At 38.9% G+C, this 14,099-nt stretch overlaps 2 non-coding genes across 2 annotated transcripts; both read right to left on the bottom strand.

Moving 5' to 3' along the window:
- Window positions 1–224: 224 nt before the first annotated feature.
- On the bottom strand, window positions 225–331 carry LOC148571254 (small nucleolar RNA R71). The gene has a single exon (XR_015908722.1). It is a non-coding gene; the product is annotated as a small nucleolar RNA R71 (small nucleolar RNA).
- Window positions 332–10,734: 10,403 nt separating this feature from the next.
- Window positions 10,735–10,842, bottom strand: LOC148571255 (small nucleolar RNA R71). Its single transcript, XR_015907773.1, has one exon. It is a non-coding gene; the product is annotated as a small nucleolar RNA R71 (small nucleolar RNA).
- Window positions 10,843–14,099: the final 3,257 nt, after the last annotated feature.

Raw genomic sequence — 14,099 nt, forward strand, 5'->3', positions numbered from 1 at the left:
TCCAAGAGGACCTAAATCAACATTTAACCACTTTTCTGAGAATATGTAACACAGTGAAGTCTAATGGTGTTCACCCTGACGCCTATAGACTGCTCTTATTTCCATTCTCACTCAGGGATAAGGCAGCCAAGTGGCTGGAATCTTTCCCAAGGGAAAGCTTGACAACTTGGGAAGACATGGTGAACAAATTCTTAGCAAAATTTTACCCTCCTCAAAGAATTAATAGGATGAGAGCTGAGGTCCAAACCTTCAGGCAACAAGATGGTGAGACTCTATATGAGGCATGGGAGAGGTTTAAGGACCTGACAAGGAGGTGTCCACCTGACATGTTCAACAAATGGGTGCAGCTGCATATTTTCTATGAAGGGCTCTCTTATGAGTCAAAGAAGGCCGTAGACCATTCATCCGGAGCATCTTTGAACAAGAAGAAAACCATTGAGGAGGCTATAGATGTCATTGAAACAGTAGCAGAGAACGACTACTTCTATGCTTCCGAAAGAGGGAACACAAGAGGAGTAATGAAGCTAAACAATGTAGATGCTCTGTTGGCCCAAAACAAGCTCATTACCTAGCAGCTGGCTGACCTTACCAAGAAGATGGAGAGAAACCAAGTAGCAGCAATCTCCACTTCATCAACAACCCAAGAAGGAGTGAATGAAGAAGAAGAGGGTAGTCAGGAGCAAGCCAACTACATTGGGAATTCACCTAGGAAGAACCATGATCCATACTCCAAGAATTACAACCCTGGATGGAGGAATCACCCAAACTTTGGGTGGGGAAATCAACAAGACCAAAGCCTTGATCAAAAACGCCCAAATCCAAACAATTTCACATCTAGACCATATCAACATCCCAATAACAACACCTCTCCACATTCATATCAAGGCCAGAACAACCCTCCTTAACCTGACCTATCATCATTTGATGAAAGAATCTCAAGGATTGAAAATCTACTTGAAGGCATATGCAAGGATATCCAAGACAACAAGGTGTTCAAGGAGGAAGTGCGAGCCAGTTTCAAGAATCAGGGAGACACAATCAAGAGGTTGGAATCTCAAGTAGGATATCTCTCTGAGCAAATTCCCAAACCCACAGATGGATTCCCAAGTGACACAGAGAAGAATCCGAGAGGTGAAACAAAGAAAGTAAGATGGGAAGATTGCAAGATGGTCACTATAAGTGATAAGGAGACTGAGGACAAGCCAAGCAAGCTGTCAGAACAACCTGAAGATACCTCAACAGAGAAGGAGGAAAAAGAATACCAAGAACCAGAAATATCAAAACAGGAGCTGCTGAGACTCTATGCACCTTTTCCCCAACTGCTCAATGGTGCTGTGGAGAAGAGAATATACTCAAGATTTCTTGACTTGTTTGCATCTTTGCATGTGAACATACCATTCATCAAGACTATCCAACAAATGCCTGCATATATCAAGTATATGAAGGAGCTGCTTCCTAGGAAAAGCTCACTCAAGGGAGGCCAGACTATAGTGATGAACAAGGGGTGCAGTGCCCTCATTCAACCACAGTTGCCTATGAAAAGAAAAGATCCAGGGAGTTTTCATGTCCCCTGTGCCATAGGAGAAACAATGTTTGATAGAGCACTCTGCGATTTGGGAGCAAGCATCAACTTAATGCCCTTAGCCCTGGTGAAGAGACTACAGATCAATGAGATATTGCCCACAGATGTGGTCATCAGGCTGGCTGACAAAACTCAAAAACAAGCAATAGGGGTGGTGGAAAATGTGTTGTTAAAGGTTGGGAAATACTACCTCCCAACAGACTTTGTCATCTTGGACATGGAGGAGAGTCACACTCACCCAATCATATTGGGAAGACCATTCCTAGCTACAGCCAGAGCACTCATAGATGTGGAGCGAGGGGAGCTAATATTGAGGATCCATGATGAACAACTCAGCTTCAATGTCTTTAAACTCTCCCAAGAAGCTGACCAAGAAAATAAAGAACCAAGAAATGATGATAATGAGATGCTAACAGAGGAAACAAGCACTGAGGCACCACCAACGCATCCGAAAACCCCACTGAATGATGAACAAGGCAAACAGCAATCGTCACAGCTCAAGGAGAAGCTGGAGGAACCTAAACCACCAGAGGCATGTGAAGACAACAACAAAATGTACTTAGAAGAAGAAGTCGCCAAGAGCAGTGAAGCATCAAAAGAGACAAAGAAGAAGGTACCAAGGGGGTGGAGGAACAAGAAGATTCCTACGGAAGATTTCTCTCCAGGAGATAAAGTGATCTCAGCCTACTTCCCAGATATCCCACCTGACCTCCCAACTGTACCATCTCAGTTACCAAAGGTCTTCATTATTAACAGAGTTCTTTCCTTGGAGCATGTAGAGATCATTGATACAACCAATGGATATAAGTCCAAAGCAAGAGGGGAGGACTTGAAGCATTATCAACCTCCCTGATGAAGGAGAAACGTCAAGCTAATGACGCTAAAGAAGCGCTTCATGGGAGGCAACCCATGTTTTATTAGCTTTTATTATTGAATAAGTCAATATTCATGAATTCCAACCCAAACTCGGTGAAGTCCTTATATTGCAGTATATAGTGAAGAACAAGTTTGGTGTTCAAAGCGTACCAAGAAAGCATGAATGCAACAGAGAGCATGCTAGTCTTGGAGCTTTGAACAAGACTTTTGATCACAGTGCTCCAAACTAAGTTTGGTGTCACCCCATGGTGCCACCAAAATGCATATAAGGATACACAGTTAGTTAGTTAGTTGGAGTTCATGAATAAACAATCTCATCTTTTCATCTCTTTATTATTTTAGCCGTAAGAATTTAAAGTGATTTCTTTTTGTGATAATTCTTACTTTTCTTATTTTATCTTTATAGGGAAAGGAAAGGAACATTGAAAGAGATTGATTGGATAATTTAATGGGAAAGGTTCGGCCAATTCATGAAGAGGGCACTACACACGTGCCTCAAGGGGAATGCATTGGGAATGGTTGCCATGCAACATTGGAGGAAGAACAAACATGGAAAGCGAACCAACTCCATCATAAAGTTGAGAATCCTCGTGCTTACTCCATACACATCCCCATCCGTTCATCATACACCAACCCCATCAATCCACACCTTTCATCTCTTCATCACTTCTCTATATAAGTGAATCAAATTCACACCATCTCCACATTCAAAATTCATACCCCTTGCACTTCACTTTCCAGCAACCAATTCTTCAACCTCCCACTCTCTAAACCCCACATCTCTTCCCTTCACTACACCCTTTTTGCTTTAACTTCATTCATGGCATCATCAAGCTCCAAGAGGCAGAAGAAGAAGGAACCAACGGAGAACATTCCCTTCGACGAGAAGAGATTCAAGACTACCTTCCATGAACGAGAATTTGAGCGGATAAAGCTCAAAAAGATACTGCCCGAGTTAACCTTCCAAATCAATGAAGACGAATGCCCACAGATTTGGGAGAAGATTGAAGAAAGAGGGTGGCAATTACTCACCAATCCAGAGGGAAAGATCAATGCAAACTTCATCAAAGAGTTCTACGCAAATGTGGTCAGAGAAGACAAAACCAGAACCCCAACCTTCAAAAGCTATGTAAGGGGAAAGGAGGTAGACTTCAGTCCAAATGCTATAATAAGAACTCTTCACCTGAAATCACCACACTTTGATGAGCCTAGCTATCGTACAAGGATAAGTAAAATCCAAGACAATGATAAGATCACTGAGATAGTGACTGACATCTGTGTTATAGCAGCTGACTGGGAGAGGTATGGAGATGGGAGTCCCCAGTTCATCAAGAGGGGAGACCTTAGCCCAGAAGCCAAGGGGTGGTTTGAACTCGTGAGGAGGTCTATTCTCCCAGCTGTAAATAATTCAGAGGTAAATATTAATTGAGCAACTATGGTACATTGCCTAGTACAAGGTGGAGAAATTAACGTGCATGAACTTATAGCTGAGGGAATTCAAGATTCAGCTGAGAAGCTTGAATCAGGCGCCAGGCTTTGGTACCCCAGCACCATTCTCCGATTGTGCACAAAGGCCATGGTGGTCTTTGAGGATAGTAATCCAGACTGGGTTAACCCAGGGAGGCTAATGACAACCCAGCGTATGGCCTATACTACACCTGCTCAGCAACAAAGAAGGCTACAAATAGGGAAACTAAAAGCAAGGGAATGAACTCACCAAGAGGAGTCTCATCAGGAAGAATATCAACAGGGAGAGCATCCTTACCCAGCTGATCTGAATATGAATCACCTTCTAAGAGCTATTGAAGATTTGGGGATGAGACATATGGAAGGACAAGAGCAAATATTGAACTGGATGAGCCAACAAGAAGAGTGGAAGAAACAACAAATGGAACAGCAACAGGAACAATACTCCCAGCTCACTCAAACCATCCACCAAGTTACCGAGAGACAAGAACGTCAAGATAAGCATTTGCAGGAACTCAATCAGCGACAACTAGCCCAGATGAAAGCATTCAATGAGTTCACTGTACTTAATGAAGGACGACAACTACATCGGGAGGAGTTCCACGTCAACACTCAAGCCAAGTTGAACTACATGTCCAGTAATATGCATCAGCTACACTATGCCATCCCTACATATGATGAGGTCCAAAAAGATTTTGTAGAACAAGAAGAGAGGAAAGTGAAACAGCAAAAGGAGACACTCAAGAAGAAGATGGAAGATGGTGGTTTCTGGAAGAAGCTGCTTGGAAAAGGCAAGGGAAGTGGGAGCACAAGCAATCAAGAAGGAGAGCATGGACATCCACAAGAATAAAAGGTGGTGGAGTTCCTTCTTTGGTCAATCTTTCTCTATGTTTTAAATAAGGAAGATCTTGTATGAAATAGAACTTGCTTCCATTTCAGTTTAAACATTTCTAAATTCCTTCTTTTAAGTTCTTGTTGAAGAGGTTTATGATATCTAGTCCTTATGTCACTGCATCTTTACCTTACTTAATTGTATGCTTGTCCCTTGAAACCAAATAAAAAAGAGAATGAGTGTGTTTTTTTTTTTTTTTAAAAAAAAGACCAGAGTGGAGTTCATAATATGGAAGTGCATTCATGAGATTTTGGTGGGATCATAAGTTAGCTAAGTTGGTTCAACCATAAGGTGGGAAGACAACTATCTGTCATGAATACTATACTTGAGACACACCCCATGAGATTAGATAAATAAGAAGATCCTAATAAGAAAAAGGGAAAGAACAATCAAAGTTGAGGAATAAAAGAAAAAGACTAAGCAATAAGGCTAGGCACTAATGGTTTTAAATCTTGAGGCATGTGTCTGTGGTGTTCCTGTGTGAGGGATCTACTTGGATGAATAAGCTCTTAGGGGTGCCTTATCACTTGGTAACTTGGGTTAACTAACTCGGGATTATCAGCTGAAAGTCCACTATCAAGAGTAACCCTCACCACAGAACATTTAGTAACCCAAAGAGGTGCTGGACACCAAGGCATCAAGAAAAGAAAATGAATAAACTATATGCCTGTGGTGTGTATGTATGGGGGAGAGACTTAAGGGAGTAAGTCCTTAGGGGTGTCTCAACACCTAGCACCTTGAACCAACTGGTTCGGGAGTGTTGGCTGAAAGCTTATCTTAAAGAGTTGCCCCCTTACAGAACACTTAGCATGAAGAACACCAATAAGCCCTGAAATAACAGCAAAAGGATCAATAAATAAAAGTTTCATGGGATGCAATCATAGTGAGTATTCTAGGATATGATAAAGGTCTGAAAGCCAGGAATGAACCTAAGTTGCTATGCATGAAACCACCATAAAACCAGGGACATAACTTCCACAAGAATGACTTATTTCTCTTGGTATCCCATTCATCATTCTCTTGTTCCAGTACTTGCTTAGGGACAAGCAAGCTTTAAGTTTGGTGTTGTGATGCCAGGGCATTTTGGCCAGTTTCACTAACCTTTTCTTTACTGTTTTTAGGGTAGTTTCATGCATTTTCTTAGGAAATAAGCTAGTTTTGGGTAGATATTCACTTACACCTGGATTCAAGCATACATTGTGCATTTTACATGATTTCATGAGGATTTTGCATGAGTTTAGTGACAAATTGTATGCTGCATTACCCATGACTTGGACTAGAACTTTGATGTACTCTATTGCCTGATTTCAGGACCAAAGGAAGCAAGGAATGGGAGGTAACTTGCAGAGTTAATGAGAAAAGTGATGCCAATAACGCTCTCGAAGCCATCATTATCCACGTTAAGAGTCACGTTAACTAAGTTAACGTGAACACTAATGTGAAGAAGGGAATTTGAGCCAACGTTAGTGACACTTAACATTATCACTAACGTTGGCCAATACTCACAAGTGGCCACGTTAGAGTCCACATTAACTTAGTTAACGTGGCTTCTAACGTTAAAGTGGGGAAAGGAAGCAAATGTTAGTGACATTCAACATTGTCATTAACGTTTGCCTAAGTGCACAATGCCATGTTAACTCCCACGTTAACTTGGTTAACGTGGAAGCTAACGTGAAGAGGCAAGAGTGGTCGACAACGTTAGTGACACCCAACATTGTCACTAACGTTGGAAGCAACCACACAACCCCAAGGAGCCGCGTTAACTTCCACGTTAACTTAGTTAACGTGGAGGCTAACGTGAGAGAAGAAGGTGATGGCCAACGTTAGTGACACTGAACATTGTCACTAACGTTGGAAGGAGCCACACAAGCCACTATGAGCCACGTTAACTCCCACGTTAACTTAGTTAACGTGGAAGCTAACGTGGATGAGTAAAAGATGAGCCAACGTTAGTGACACTCAACATTGTCACTAACGTTAGGGATGGCTAAGCAATGCCACGTTAAAGAGCCACGTTAACTAAGTTAACGTGGGATCTAACGTGAGACATGGAGGCACATTGGAACGTTAGTGACAATGTTGAGTGTCACTAACGTTCTCGAAGGATGGCAAGCCCACGTTAAAGAGCCACGTTAACTAAGTTAACGTGGGCTCTAACGTAGGAGCAATGGGGGCTTTTCAACGTTATTGGGAAAGTTAAGCCCCAATAACGTGTGCGAAGGACCTAGAGGCAACGTTAGTGGCAACGTTTGTGCTACTAACGTTGAAATTAACGTGGCTTTTACTTAGGAACGTTAGTGAGAAAGTTGATTGTCACTAACGTTCTCGAACTCATATTTTCACTAAACGTTAACACCCCTAACTCCCTGAGCTAAAGTCTCTGCCCACTTCACACTTTCTCTCTGCAAGTAAAGCCAAGCCCAAATGAAGAAAAGAACTGCTTCAAACTCAAGATCCAAAGGCCCAAGACTTGAAGAACCAACTAGAAGATGAGAAGAGTAGTATATATAGGAGTAGCTTTGAATTATTTTAGGGAGTTCCGGGAGTTGGAAAATAGCATAGAACTACTTCCTGTATTTACTTTCTCTGCACTTCTAGTTTTCATTATGTATTCTCCATCTTTGTTTTCCTTTTCCAGAGCTATGAACAACTAAACCCCTTTCATTGGGTTAGGGAGCTCTGTTGTAATTTGATGGATCAATACTAGTTTTCATTATTCTTCTTCTATCTTTTCTCTTGATTTTACTTGAAAACTTTCGATTTTCATCCAATTGGATAGTGATCTTGGAAAAGAAACTATTCATACTTGGATCTCTTCTGAACCTTGGAAGAGGAATGAAGAGATCAAGCTAGAAATGCTTTCTCATGATGGACCAAATTGGGTTTGGATGGATATGTGACTATAATCCTCTCAATACTTGGTTTGGTAAATGCATGTGGTATAATCAGTGACTATACTTCATCTCTTCTCATGAGCAATTGACCAAGGAATTGGCTATTGATCAAGATTTGAGAGATTCAATTACAAGAAATTGTAATTCAATCACTTAAGATTGCCAAGGAGATCAATGAGTGCATTGATTGAGGAAGAGATATAAATGAGATTGATCCGGAGAATGCAACATCTCCTAAGCCCAATGAACTCCCATTTCTGATCTTACCCATTCTCTTTAATTTCTGTCATTTACATTTATGAGCAATTCCCCCATTCCCATTTAAGATTTTGCAATTTACTTTCTGCCATTTACTTTTCCACCATTTAATTTTCTGCAATTCTCAACTAAATTTCTGATTCACTCAACTAGAACATTCCTCTAATTAAAGTTGCTTGATCAATCAATCCTTGTGGGATTCGACCTCACTCTATTGTGAGTTTTTACTTGACGACAAATTCGGTACACTTGCAGAAGGAAATTTGTTATGAGATAAGTTTTCCGTGCATCACTTAGTTGTATCGAAGTTGTGACAAATTATGAATTAAGATTAGAGCACCAAGTTTTTTGAGCCATTACCAGATATCACAATTTCGTGCACCAAATTTTTGGCGCCGTTGCCGGGGATTGTTCGAGTTTGGACAACTGACGGTTCATCTTTTTGCTCAGATTAGGTAATTTTCTTTTTGTTTTATTTTCAAAAAGAAAATTTTTTTTTTCAAAAATCTTTCAAAAAATTTTCCCTTTGTTTTCGAAAATTATTTCAGAATTTTTAAGAATGAATTCTAGAGTTTCATGAAGCATGTTGAAGCCTGGCTGGCTGTAAAGCCATGTCTAAATTCATTTGGACTTAGGCTTCCAAGTCATCGTTACAAGAGCAAGCTAGTTGTTGCTAATCAAATTTGTTATTGTATGACTGATTTGTATCCTCTAAAGCTTGGCTGGCTGTTAAGCCATGCCTGACCCTTGGATTGGAGCTTTAGGCGAACATTGAAGGATTCCTGGAATTCTTATTAAAAATTTTTGAATTTCTTATTTTCTTTTTCCTATATGTTTTTCGAAAAAAATATACAAAAATACAAAAAAATCATAAAATCATAAAAATCAAAAAAATATTGTGTTTCTTGTTTGAGTCTTAAGTCAACTTTTAAGTTTGTTGTCAATTGTATTTTTTCTAAAAATTTATTATGCATTTTTCGAAAATTCATGCATTCATAGTGTTCTTCATGATCTTCAAGTTGTTCTTGGCCAGTCTTCTTGTTTGATCTTCATATTTTTGTGTTTTGTGTCTTTTCTTGTTTTTCATATGCATTCTTGCATTCATAGTGTCTATGCATTAAAAATTTCTAAGTTTGGTGTCTTGCATGTTTTCTTTTCTTGAAAATTTTTCAAAAATAAGTTCTTGATTTTCATCTTGACATTCAAAGTGTTCTTGATGTTCATCTTGACATTCATAGTGTTCTTGCATGCATCATGTGTTTTGATTCATAATTTTCATGTTGTGAGTCATTTTTTTTTGTTTTTCTCTTTCATCATTAAAAATTCAAAAATCAAAAAAATATCTTTCCTTTTTTCACTGATAAATTTTCGAAAATTTGAGTTGACTTTTTCAAAACTTTTTAAAATTTAGTTGTTTCTTATGAGTCAAATCAAATTTTCAATTTAAAAATTTTATCTTTTTCAAAAATCATATCTTTTTTATTTTTCTTATTTATTTTCAAAAATTTTAAAAATATTTTTCAAAAATATTTTTCTTAATTTTATATCATATTTGCGAAAATATCATCAACAATTAATGTTTTGATTCAAAAATTTCAAGTTTGTTACTTAATTGTTAAGAAAGATTCAAACTTTAAGTTCTAGAATCATATCTTGTGATTTCTTGTGAATCAAGTCATTAATTATGATTTTAAAAATCAAATCTTTTTCAAAACTAATTTCAATCATATCTTTTCAAAAATATCTTTTTATCTTATCTTTTTCAAATATCTTTTCTAACTTCTTATCTTCTTATCTTTTAAAAATTGATTTTCAAAATTTGTTTCAACTAACTAATTAACTTTTGGTTTGTTTCTTATCTCTTTCAAAACTACCTAACCAACTATCCCTCTCTAATTTTCGAAAATACCTCCCTCTTTTTCAAAAATTCTTTTTAATTACTTAATTGTTTAAATTTTAATTTTAATTTCAATTCTCCTTTAATTTTCGAAAATCATTAACTCTTTTTCAAAATTTAATTTTCGAAATTCTCTCTATCATATCCTTCTATTTATTTATTCATCTACGAACACTTCTCCTCACCCAAAAATTCGAACCCCTTCTTCTCTTCTGAGTTCGAATTCTTCTCTTCTTCACTCTCTTTCTTCTTTTCTTCTACTCACAACAAGGGAACCTCTATACTGTGGTAAAAAGGATCCCTATTATTATTTTTCTGTTCCCTTCTCTTTCATATGAGCAGGAGCAAGGACAAGAACATTCTTGTTGAAGCAGACCTTGAACCTGAAAGGACTCTGAAGAGGAAACTAAGAGAAGCTAAATTACAACAATCCAGAGACAACCTTAAAGGAATTTTCGAACAGGAAGAGGAGATGGCAGCCGAAAATAATAATAATGCAAGGAGGATGCTTGGTGACTTTACTGCACCTAATTCCAATTTACATGGAAGAAGCATCTCCATCCCTGCCATTGGAGCAAATAACTTTGAGCTGAAACCTCAATTAGTTTCTCTGATGCAACAAAACTGCAAGTTTCATGGACTTCCATCTGAAGATCCTTTTCAGTTCTTAACTGAATTCTTGCAGATATATGATACTGTTAAGACTAATGGAGTAGATCCTGAAGTCTACAGGCTCATGCTTTTCCCTTTTGCTGTGAGAGACAGAGCTAGAATATGGTTGGACTCTCAATCTAAGGATAGCCTGAACTCTTGAGATAAGCTGGTCAAGGCTTTCTTAGCCAAGTTCTTTCCTCCTCAAAAGCTGAGTAAGCTTAGAGTGGATGTTCAAACCTTCAGACAGAAAGAAGGTGAATCCCTCTATGAAGCTTGGGAGAGATACAAGGAACTGACCAAAAAGTTTCCTTCTGACATGCTTTCAGAATGGACCATCCTGGATATATTCTATGATGGTCTGTGTGAATTAGCTAGGATGTCATTGGATACTTCTGCAGGTGGATCCATTCACCTAAAGAAAACGCCTGCAGAAGCTCAAGAACTCATTGACATGGTTGCTAACAACCAGTTTATGTACACTTCTGAGAGGAATCCTGTGAGTAATAGGACGCCTCAGAAGAAGGAAGTTCTTGAAATTGATACTGTGAATGCCATATTGGCTCAGAATAAAATATTGACTCAGCAAGTTAATATGATTTCTCAGAGTTTGAATGGAATGCAAGCTGCATCCAACAGTACTCAAGAGGCATCTTCTGAAGAAGAAGCTTATGATCCTGAGAACCCTGCAATAGCAGAGGTAAATTATATGGGTGAACCTTATGGGAACACCTATAACCCCTCATGGAAAAATCACCCAAATTTCTCATGGAAGGATCAACAAAAGCCTCAACAAGGCTTTAATAATGGTGGAAGAAATAGGTTTAGCAATAGCAAGCCTTTTTCATCATCCACTCAGCAACAGACAGATAACTCTGAACAAAATACCTCTAATTTAGCAAACTTAGTCTCTGATCTATCTAAGGCCACTTTGAGTTTCATGAATGAAACAAGGTCATCCATTAGAAATTTGGAGGCACAAGTGGGCCAGCTGAGTAAGAAGATCATTGAAACCCCTCCTAGTACTCTCCCAAGCAATACAAAAGAGAATTCGAAGAGAGATTTCAAGGCCATAGATATAACCATCATGGCCGAATCTAAGGAGGAAGGGGAGGACGTGAATCCCAAGGAGGAAGACCTCCTGGGACGTCCAGTGATTAATAAGGAGTTTCCCTCTGAGGAACCAAAGGAATCTGAGACTCATCTAGAGACCATAGAGATTCCATTGAACCTCCTTATGCCATTCATGAGCTCTGAAGAGTACTCTTCTTCTGAAGAGAATGAAGATGTTACTGAAGAGCAAGTTGCCAAGTTCTTTGGTGCAATCATGAAGCTGAATGCCAATTTATTTGGTAAAGAGACTTGGGGAGATGAACCTCCCCTGTTCACCAATGAACTGAATGCATTGGATCAACTGAGACTGCCTCAGAAGAAACAGGATCCTGGAAAGTTCCTAATACCTTGTGCCATAGGCACCATAACCTTTGAAAAGGCTCTATGTGACCTTGGGTCAGGAATAAACCTCATGCCACTCTCTGTAATGGAGAAACTAGGAATCTTTGAGGTGCAAGCTGCTAAGATCTCATTAGAGATGGCAGACAACTCAACAAAAGAGGCTTATGGACAAGTAGAGGACGTGTTAGTAAAGGTTGAAGGCCTTTACATCCCTGCTGATTTTATAATCCTGGATACTGGGAAGGATGAGGATGAATCCATCATTCTTGGAAGACCCTTCCTAGCCACAGCAAGAGCTGTGATTGATGTAGACAGAGGTGAATTAGTCCTTCAATTGAATGACGACTCCCTTGTGTTTAAAACTCAAGGTCACCTTTCTATAAATATGGAAAAGAGGTACAGTAAGCTTCTCACAAAACAGAGTCAACCAGAGCCCCCACAGTCAAACTCTAAGTTTGGTGTTGGGAGGCCACAACCAAACTCTAAGTTTGGTATTGAACTCCCATATCCAAACTCTAAGTTTGGTGTTGGGAGTCTATAAAATTGACCTGATCACCTGTGTGGCTCCATGAGAGCCCGCTGTCAAGCTATTGACATTAAAGAAGCGCTTGTTGGAAGGCAACCCAATTTTTATTTATCTAATTTTATTTTTATTTTTATTGTTCTTTCATGTTTTATTAGGTTCATGATCATGTGGAGTGATGATTGGATTTTTGACGGTTTAGAATTTCACAAATGAAATCTCGTTGAAGTATAGTCTCTAAACCAACAATAATCCTTTCATGCAAAAATTTGGTTGTCACAAGTACAAACCCCTAAAATCTATAAACCGAAGTATTTAAACCTCGGGTCGTCTCTCAAAGGACTTGCAGGGTAGTGTTCTTGTTATTGGTTATGGACTTGTTTATTTTGGGGTTTTGGATGAGGAATGTGAATAGTAAATGGTAGGAAAACTTTATTCACAAAATGGTCTTGGCAAGGTTTGGTTGTCAAGGGTCTTCATCATTATCACTAGCCACAAGTATGGTAGTTGCAAGGATTAATCCCACTTAGTCATCCTTAAATCGATTAACAAAGGAAAGTCAAGTGAGTTATATCAATCCTAGTCCATAAGTCCTAGCTTTTCACTAATTGGATTAATGAAGGCTAGAGTTAATGGCTATCAACTATCAATCAATTGGACACTAGTGACTCAATAAATCCTAAGTTACCTTCTCAAGCCAAGAACATAAAATTCTAGTCTAACATTCTTCCAAGCATTTAATCAAACACTTGGAAGGCATAAAAGAAAAGTATAGTCAATCACAACAAGAATGAATTCTAACTACAATTGAATACAAAGGATCAACAACAACAACCAAGGAAATCACAATTATCATGAATTACCTCAAATTGCATTATTAAAAGGAAATAAAGAGAACAAGAGTATCTCAATTACAAAACCTAGAAACAAAATAAGAGAAATTACAATCAAGAGAATAGGGAGAGAGAAAAGAACCAAAGTGTAGCAATCATCGATTGAAGGTAGAAGTAGAAGGAGACTTGAATTAAACCTAGAACTATGAGATCCTAATCTAACCCTAATTCCTAATCCTAATCCTAGAGAGAAGAGAGAGCTTCTCTCTCTAGAAACTAACTACAAAGCTAAACTAAACTAATTGGTAACTAACATCTAAAGTGATCAATGATCCTAAGTGATGAATGATGATCCTCCCTTAATCCTTCCTCCTTTTACTCCTTTCCCTTAGCAATTTGGCGCCAAAATGGGTTGAGAAAACCTCTCAAAATCGCCAGGCACGTGTTGCATTAATGAGGTCATGTGCCATCATCGGCGCGTGCGCGCATGGTACGCGTGCGCGTCCCTGGTCGATTCTGCAATGTGCGCGCGAGCGCCTTGTGCGCGTGCGCGTGCATGGCTGACTTTGCTTCTTTGACTTTTTTTTATGCTTCTCTCCACTTGTATGCTTCCTTCCTTGCTTCCTTCCTTGCTTCCTTTGATCCATGCCTAGTTTCAATCCTGAGGTTACTAGCAAACACATCAAGGCATCGTATGGAATCAAACAGAAACTAGAATTTACCAAGACAAGGCTTAAAAAGCATGTTTTTTACACTTAAGCACAATCATGG

This window comes from Arachis ipaensis, chromosome B3 (genome assembly GCF_059453495.1).
Source record: "Arachis ipaensis isolate K30076 ecotype BB chromosome B3, ASM5945349v1, whole genome shotgun sequence".
Classification (NCBI taxonomy): Eukaryota; Viridiplantae; Streptophyta; class Magnoliopsida; order Fabales; family Fabaceae; genus Arachis; species Arachis ipaensis.